This window comes from Calidris pugnax, unplaced genomic scaffold (genome assembly GCF_001431845.1).
Source record: "Calidris pugnax isolate Ruff unplaced genomic scaffold, ASM143184v1 scaffold43, whole genome shotgun sequence".
In the NCBI taxonomy this organism is placed as follows: Eukaryota; Metazoa; Chordata; class Aves; order Charadriiformes; family Scolopacidae; genus Calidris; species Calidris pugnax.
The window spans coordinates 78,961-88,344 of record NW_015090759.1 but is presented as its reverse complement, the minus strand read 5'-3'; positions in this window follow the sequence as shown (position 1 = coordinate 88,344).

Sequence of the window (9,384 nt, the reverse complement as noted above, 5' to 3'; positions counted from 1 at the left end):
CTCTTGCAGCGCTAAACTTCTCCGTGTGCATACATTCTCTGAGCTTTAAAGTCACCTGTCCCTTCCACGTGTTTCAAGAGACTTGCTTGCATCACAGTAACAATTATTGCAGGCAGTGGCAGTAGAATGCAGACTATTAATTCATCATCTATTAATTTGTTCTAATTCCCTTGTTTGTCCACAGTAGGGTGCCTATGATCGTTGCCAATACCCTTGCGAATTAGCAGTGAGAAGCGGTGTGTCATGTTCCTTGCTCCTAAGAAACGTGGTCATGGGTGTGACCATCCTGAGATATCCCTCTGAAGGCCTCACAAGGGATTTCACCAAATAAAAGATGGCAAATCACCTCCTTACTCTGAACCCATAGCATCACTGGAATATTGGAGGCAAAGCCTTATTCCAGTTGGGTAGTTTGGTGGTGAAGAAAATTAACCATGAAAGAAAAATCCATTAAATTCTTTTATTAAAACTCTAGACCAATTAAAACTTACCCATTTATTTTAAATGTGCTGCCCTCCTATTATCTCCAGACACAGCAAATGCAGGCTGGACTTGGTAAGCTCAGAAAGCCTACATTTTTGGAGAAGTAGCCATCAAGGTACTTGGTTTCATACCACACTTTTCAGGAACCAGCACAAAACCTCTTCTTTTACATCCTCCAGATGATGCTGGGACACCTCAGAGAATCCCTGGTTCCTTCTTGCTGCAGTAATACAGGAAACCCTCCTCCTGGTAGCCCTGTTCCAGCCAAGGACAATACTCAAACATCCTTTCTAACCTTTCCTTTTTCTTGCTGTCCTCATGAATGACCTACCCCAATTTCCTCTGCACATGTTCATTAGCACTCACTTCCAGCCACAGCTGTCCACGGGCAGAACCACAGAATGATATGGGGTTGGAAGGAACCTCTGGAGATTATCTAGTCCAAACCTCCCACCAGGTGACCAAGGAGCAGTGCAGATTCAGGAAAACAAGTCAGGACAGGATGATGCCATTTGAAGCTGCCAGGTTGTGTCCCTGCCTTTGCTGCCAGGTGATGCTCAAGCACACATTTCTTACCCAAGATTATTGGCAATCTGTGCTCGGGGGACAAAGTGTGTTCAAACCAGGCCAGACCTGGGAGGCTGGACCATGCCAAGGCAGGAGGGTGGATTACATGGTTTGACTCATCCTCTGAAAAACAAGGCTGTGGTTCGTGTGCTTAATTTCTAATTGGCAGCCTCATTAAACTCTTACATTAAACTTCTCCGTGTGCATACATTCTCTGAGCTTTAAAGTCACCTGTCACTTCCACGGGTTTCAAGAGACTTGCTTGCATCACAGTAACAATTATTGCAGGCAGTGGCAGTAGAATGCAGACTATTAATTCATCATCTATTAATTTGTTCTAATTCCCTTGTTTGTCCACAGTAGGGTGCCTATGATCGTTGCCAATACCCTTGCGAATTAGCAGTGAGAAGCGGTGTGTCATGTTCCTTGCTCCTAAGAAACGTGGTCATGGGTGTGACCATCCTGAGATATCCCTCTGAAGGCCTCACAAGGGATTTCACCAAATAAAAGATGGCAAATCACCTCCTTACTCTGAACCCATAGCATCACTGGAATATTGGAGGCAAAGCCTTATTCCAGTTGGGTAGTTTGGTGGTGAAGAAAATTAACCATGAAAGAAAAATCCATTAAATTCTTTTATTAAAACTCTAGACCAATTAAAACTTACCCATTTATTTTAAATGTGTTGCCTTCCTATTATCTCCAGACACAGCAAATGTAGGCTGTACTTGGTAAGCTCAGAAATTCTACATTTTTGGAGAAGTAGCCATCAAGGTACTTGGTTTCATACCACACTTTTCAGGAACCAGCACAAAACCTCTTCTTTTACATCCTCCAGATTATGCTGGGACACCTCAGAGAATCCCTGGTTCCTTCTTGCTGCAGTAATACAGGAAACCCTCCTCCTGTTCCAGCCAAGGACAATACTCAAACATCCTTTCTAACCTTTCCTTTTTCTTGCTGTCCTCATGAATGACCTACCCCAATTTCCTCTGCACATGTTCATTAGCACTCACTTCCAGCCACAGCTGTCCACGGGCAGAACCACAGAATGATATGGGGTTGGAAGGGACCTCTGGAGATCATCTAGTCCAAACCTCCCAACTCCAACCTAAATGACTCTATGATTCTATGATCTGAATCTTTCAACCAACACTTCTGATTCTGTGCCACTGTGCTGAGTTCAATTAAACATGGAAATGGTAGCAACAACCATCTTTACCACCCGAATCTGGAAGGATGGCGTGGGGGACTTAAATTCCTTTACCCAGGAAGGAGTGTTTGTGCATGTGCCAAAGGCTCTCCAATAGGACGTGTACGTTTCAATGATCAATGTTTTACTGACTGTTATCCCAGAGGGTCTGGTCTCACTCTACCTGCAGAATGGAGATGCACAGCTCAGAGAGATCACCTAACCCTCAGAGAGGCCAGACTCATGGTGCAGAGGCACTCAGCACCCACAGCAAACTCATCATCCCACCTTTAGCAGCCTTCTCCCACTGATCTGAACCTCAGTTTGGGTATTCACCACGCTACCACTCACTCAGAGGGGGAAGTCCACCCTCCTGGATTTCTCTCTGTTGTAGGACAATCCTCAGCTCTGCAGTGCCAAAGGTCTCCTGCCTCTACCAAGCCTCAGGCACTCTCAAAGTTCTACCACAAACCAGCAGACCCCACTGACTGAAAAAAGGTGCCGTGCAGCAGCCAGCCATGGCACCTCCTGTATCAGACAGCATCCAGCTGCCCTTTAATGCCAACAACCATATCTCAGGTGCATGTCCTAGCTCAAAGCAGGTGATAGGAAGTACCATGAGCTTGCTCCTGCTCCACTTGGAACCACTCTTCCTCCCCTTTAGGACAAAACCCTGCCTTCAGGCATCTCTCCAAGGTTCTCCTTCCTTAACAAAACTCTGCTGCAGTGACAACACTCCCTCTTGCACGCTTGCCATCTCTTTCAGGAATTCAATACAAGAGAAGCCCATTCATTATTTATATGGAACTAAGCCTTTTCCAATCATTTGAATGACTGTTTCAACCGTCTCTTATGATTTATTAAGTATGTGCAATGTTTTCCTTTTTCTTTGCTATTTTATCATAACCTATCAGCATCACTTTGAATTGGGTAGTTTCCACTCTTCCCAAGGGGATGTAATGGAGCAACATAACATCTGCATTGATTAAAATATGGCAAAACCTTTAAACGTGTGGCTGCTTTACTCACGGTTTCTCGAGTCTTCTCATCACAAGAAGATCTTCCAAAGTGAATCAGAGGCCTCCATTTCAGGAAGACATCTGAAATAGGTGTTTTTGTCAAAACATGAACAGGTGACTGAAAATCAGGCTTTTTAAAGCTCAGGCATGGTAGCCACCCAAACAAACAGCCTTAAAAAGCCTGCAGCTGCTCCAAAACCATTTATGAACATAGAGTAAGCCCACAAATACAGGTGTCTGACCTAAATCCAGCTGAGATTGCATCATTCTTCTACTTCTCAGGTCAGGGATGATACATCTCGTGGCAGGGGACATAGCTGAGACACCTGCCTGCAGTTTCTAGGCCAGGTCCAGAGTATGAAGGGCAGGTTATAGTCTGAGGACCCAGACAGGAATATGTTTTCCTCTTGCTTCAGGTGTTTGTTAGACTTAATTCTATATCTTTAGGTTATAGATGTTTCTGATAAACAAGTTAAGAAGTCTGGTTTGTGGGACAGGCACATTTTTAGCTTACCATGATCCTGGTTTTCTGAAGGTTCATGAGAGACCTCCTGGGAGTCACGCTAGATCCTTTCTACTTTGCACAGCAGGATTTGTCTTGCTATGTCTCACTCTACTGCTTAATTATCCAGTAAATTAATAAAGAGAAGGGGATGAAAGAAATAAAATGGCTTGATCAGCTCAGTGAGACCTATGCATACAAATGAGTTACCAAATCATTATTTTCCTCTAGTAACCTCTCCCCAAGAGACAGCAGAGCAATATGCAATTCATGGTCAAACCATTCAGGTTGCTCTTGATCCCACTTAATCCTTGGGTGCCACCTCCTGATATTCTGGGGGTTGTTTTCTGACGACAGGATAAATTAAGTCTCTTCGGGAGGGATGTCTTGAGGAAGGTGTTAATGGATTTCCACCAGCAGAGGATCTTAACTCAGAGACACACATCACATTGCACACAGCTGGGCTCAAACATTTCTCAGAGCTTTTTGTGCTTCAGTGAGCGTCCTGGGTCAAGCTCATCTGGGGACAGTGCTGTTATGATTATTACTTCTCTGTCTAGGTTAGATCTTTCCATCTCGGTGAACTCACCTTGGATTTGGTGCTACAAAACAGGAGGAGGGCTCTTGGCTGTGGTCAGTGCTTGGGCCTGCTGTCTAGACTATGCAAATCAGGATTTGTAAATATACCATTCAAAATAGCTCTGCAGCTGTGACTTTGGAGGGTGGGAGAATGATTTTTCACTTCCCTTACTGCAATGGTTTAACTTCATGGGTTTTGGTAATATCAGGAGAAGGAGTCAAATCAAGATCACATGCCATATCCTCCTACATGTAACACCTGATATAATATGACAGCAAATCATAATTAGTCTTATTAGTTGAATTAGACACAGGAAACAACTCCGGCAAAGGTATTAACAAGTGTGGACACTGGCAGGCTTACCACGCTTTCCTGATCTGCTAGTCCTTGCAATCCACCATTTACGTTTATAGGGATTATTGACAGCATGGCAGATTCAGTAGTTTGAAGCATTTTGATGGGAGAAAACCTTTTACTTTGGGATTTCCTTGTCAATAAAATCCAGAATAGAGTGTATGTATAGCTACCTCTGCACTCACCTCAAACAGTCAACAGATTCTCCTGAGAAGGACTTGCTTCAGCTCAGCCATGACATGGGGGAGATGGAGGTCAGCTGCAGGTGGAACCAGAACTTTTTTCTTTGGCCAAGCTTGCATTTTTTAGCAACAACTTGTAAAGAGGCAAGAGGCAAAGCACCTGCAGAAGTTCCACAGCTTAACGATCTCCAGGGTTTAGAACATTAACTAATCTCCTCCACCTGAGTTTGTGCTTTAGGCAGTGCTCTATAAAGGTGTATTTCTAATTACAGCTGTGTATAGGAATGATTTTTTGATTGGTGTTGATTTGTTTCGCTGATGAGCTTAAGAATACTTGTTTTGTTCAGTCAATCAATCTAAGAGCAAAGGAAGATGCCACAAGGAATGTTTAAGGTGTTTGGGTTCACCATGAGCAATAGCAGGACTTTCTGAGATGTTTCTTTTTCCAAAGTCCTGGAGAACACTGTTTAAACAAGATCTGTTGATTTCTTCCCCAAGTTCTTAGTGAAATATAAACATCTGATCCTTCTCTTGATCCTGTTACTGAAAATACTGTGCTGCTTTGTATACCTTGGAAATCATTAACTTTTATATCATCTTTTATAGTGAGTGACAAAAATATGTTAGGAAACAAGATGACGAAGAATCTCTTTCATAAGAAGTACTTTATGGGGGAAGATGAATAACTGTTGTTACACTGAAACTAGTAGCATGAGGAATAACCTATAAACTGTCTGGAGGAACATGAGTCATCCCTCAAACCTCTCTTCAATGACATTCAGAACAATTTTATCTTGCCCTCCTCAGCTCTCTCTTTGAAAGCTCTGATGGATTCACGTACCAGGGAAGGAAAAATGGATATTTAACTTATTGTTGCCTAAGCATGTGTTTATTTTAGTGTCAAAATGCGACTGGATTTCATAATCAGAAAGGAAGAATCACAAATAAATGAGTTCGGTTTCAATTCTTATTACAATTTTTTAAGTAACAGCATGGAAGGCAGCGAAGCCAGCGCTCAGGAAGGCTTCCCATGGATGCAGGTGGTATCTGAGGCATTTAATGGCAAAGCAATAAATACCAAGGTTTAGCAAAAGATGGATTTTCCCATCTATCGTCTGCTGAGTTGAATGGCAAGACCATTGCCTCCAGATTGCACCAGCAAAACCCAGTAGCCTGTGCCTGAGTTTTAACCTGGGCTGGCAGAATAAGGATTGAACAGCACAGAACCCCTGAGTAGGCGAAGGCGGGCTGCAAACATGAAAGGCATTGAACTGCACGTTATCAGAACAAAAGCATCCCAATCTAACCCTAAATCAATTGGTTAAACAACAAAAAAAAGAAATAAAACCACCACCCTCTTACTCGTGACGTCAAGGTGGCGGGCGTTCAGGATGCACAAGGCACACGGGTCGGTTCCTATAGCGAGCACAAAACACAAACAATGCCTCCCTCAGCTCTGACTCTGGATTTCAAAACGTAAAGGCTGATAGCATCTTTTAGTATCTTCTAAAGCTTTTTATTTCAGATTCGCTGAAGCCTCCTCATGCTGCTACTGTCTCATTGAATTAACGCAAAGGCAAGCATTCCCTGAAACGTGTCCCACGTGACAGTGTAAGTTCGTCTTTTCCATGTAATAATATTTCCATATAATTTAAAAATTGGCCGGGGCAGCCTCCCTCCATGTTTAATTACAACAATTTAAATATTTCCATAGAAAGATCAGTTTTGCAACGCCAGACTGGAACGTGGCCACATCTCTGAACTTTCCAGTTTCTTCCTAGTGCTCATGTTGTTCTTTATGAATACATTCAGCAATGTCTGATGCTATCTGCATTGAATCAAGCCTTCTGTTTACACTCCCGAGTTAAAATATTTACAGAGTAAAGTGTGGGCTCTTGTTTTCTGAGGCAATCTCCCTATTTGCTGGTGGGAGGAAAAGTCTCAGGAAAGTTTTTGTCTTCACTGATAGCAGGCACAGATTCAGGGGGGATACGTCAGCAGCCTGATGTTCTAGGCTAAAATCAAACCCTATTTTGTCCAAACAGGGTGGGGGATACGTCAGCAGCCTGATGTTCTAGGTTAAATCAAACCCCATTTTGTCCAAACAGGGGTTTTTTATTGCTTGTGGACAATAAACACCATCTGTAGGAATATCTGTGCAGTTCCCCTACCTTGGTTTTCCACCATTAACACATCCAATAACAGCCACCACCCAAGTGTAGTCAATACATCACCATCATCTGGCATAAACAGAAGGCCAGACACTGCACGCCTCACTCAGGCAAATTTCCAACACCAGCCAACCTCAACTTGGATTAAAGATAGTGTTGTTACCAAAAGCTGTGTGTATTCGTGTACACGTGCACTGTTCCATAAAATAAACATATTTCTTGGAAACACGAGCAGTACTCAGAAGGAGAGGGAGATTGCTGAAAAGTTCGGATTGGATATTAGAAAATATTTTTGCACTGAAAGGGTTATGAAGCCTTGGAATGGGCTGCCCAGGGAAGGGGTTGAGGCACCATCCCTGGAGGTGTTCAAAAGACGGGTTGACATAGAGCTCAGACACATAGTTTAGTGATATTTATTTTTTCTTATCAGAGTTAGGTTGATGGTTGGATTAGATGATCTTAAAGGTCCCTTCCAACCTCCACAATTCTGTGATTCTGTGATTATCAGCTCTTTCCCGTGCTTGTCTGACACAGCCAGGAGCTAATCCCTACAGCATCTCATAGCCCCAAGAGCTAAAAAGGAGTATAAATCAACATATCAGGGACTGGATATTTTTTTCTGCAAAATCAACTACTATATAATGCTAATTGGACTTCCCAATTTTTTCCATTGTATAAATAGCTTCACTTCCGGAACTATTCTTTTATAATAAAGAAAAAAATTATTCAATCATTTCAATCTTTTAGCCACTTTGGACAGCAGTTAAAATTCTGCTCTTAACCACTCTCTTTTAAAATTGATCTGGAGTAAACCTACAGAAGTTAAGGGCTAATGCAAATTTGCTGGGACACAAATGAGAGAGATGCTGTTCGGCTAAAATTCGATTTTTTCATCATTAATTTGTTACATATATCCTTTAATTAAGGGGGAAACAAATGGAGTTGGAAAAGAAAAGGACCAAATTACAATGGGAACAAAGCTCTACTGTCACAGGTAGCCAGAGGTGTCGGCAGAGCGTATGGGCAGTGCCAAACTGGTGGGAAGCAAAGATATAGAAATGGTGGGTTGCCCTCAAGACAAAAAAAGAAAAAGAAAATGGAAAAGGAAACACCAAAATTGAAGAAGTAGTTTCACTTTATAACACTGACAGACTCCTTGTGACAAGGATTCCAGTCTAGAAGCCAGGCTGAAGTGTTCCTCAGGCTTTAAGCCAAATCAGCTGAGACATTTCCAAGAACAAGGGTAGGGGAATCAAAACCACCAGAAGGCCTCCTCCTCCCACTTCTGCTTAAAATGCCAACGATGTTTATCCACAAGAGCTCAGGAAGTTTCAACTGGAAGTGGAAACATTTCCAGTTAGAAAAAGCAGGGTGATCTTTCATCAAAATGCCTTTTCAGTACTGACCATCGCAACAAAGCACGTTGATGTTCAGCAGTCAGGTATTGGCTCTTGCTTTTCTACAAGAAAAATTCTGAGGGAAAAGGCAAGGAGGCAATGAAAGGATGGAGAAACTGAAACCAGCAAACGGGTGCCAGGATTGGGAGGGGAGTGTAAAATGAAAGGGAGACAAAACAACTGGGAGGACAGCAAAAAGACCATTTGGCAGGAAAGGAACTGGCAAGGGTCCATCTGAGGGCAGAAGGGTCCATGTCATGGCACTTTCAACTGCTAGAGCCTCCCCAAGTATTCAGTCCATAGCACTCCATGAGCACAGCTTGCTCCCTTTCAGGTTCCCTCACCTTCTTCTGCTCCGATGGTTGCGCTGAGCATCTCCACACAAACTCAGCGAGAGCTCTGTTTGCAACCAAAACACGTTGTTTCTCACAATCCCAGACCCGCTGAGGTGGGAACCCATCTCTGCAGACCCTCTTGTCCAACCAGGGTCAGATGGAGCAGGGTGCTCAACTCCGTGACCAGCTAGATTTTAAACATCTCCAAGGATGGAGACTCCACAGCCTCTTCCCTTGTTCAAACAGACTATTTGATGCAAAAGAATGGGAAAAAAAAAAAATCAAACATCTGAACACTCAGAGATGTGGCACGTTGGCCTTCAGCTTCCCCTGCAAAACAACCAAGGGGTCTAACAACAGCCCACCCACTCCTCATGGGGGCTTCGAGGAGAGTTACTCATCAGTGAAAGCACGGAGGGATGCAGCAGAAGACAACCCTCTGCTTGGAGTCAGTGCCACGGTGGGAAGATGGGACCCACCACCACTGCACGGCCCCTTGACCCACCTCCTTGGGAGTATCCCCACCACCTCACAGCCCCCTGCCTGCCTCTGTGGGAGCATCTCCAGCACCCCACAGACCCCCACGGCCCCCTGCCCACCTC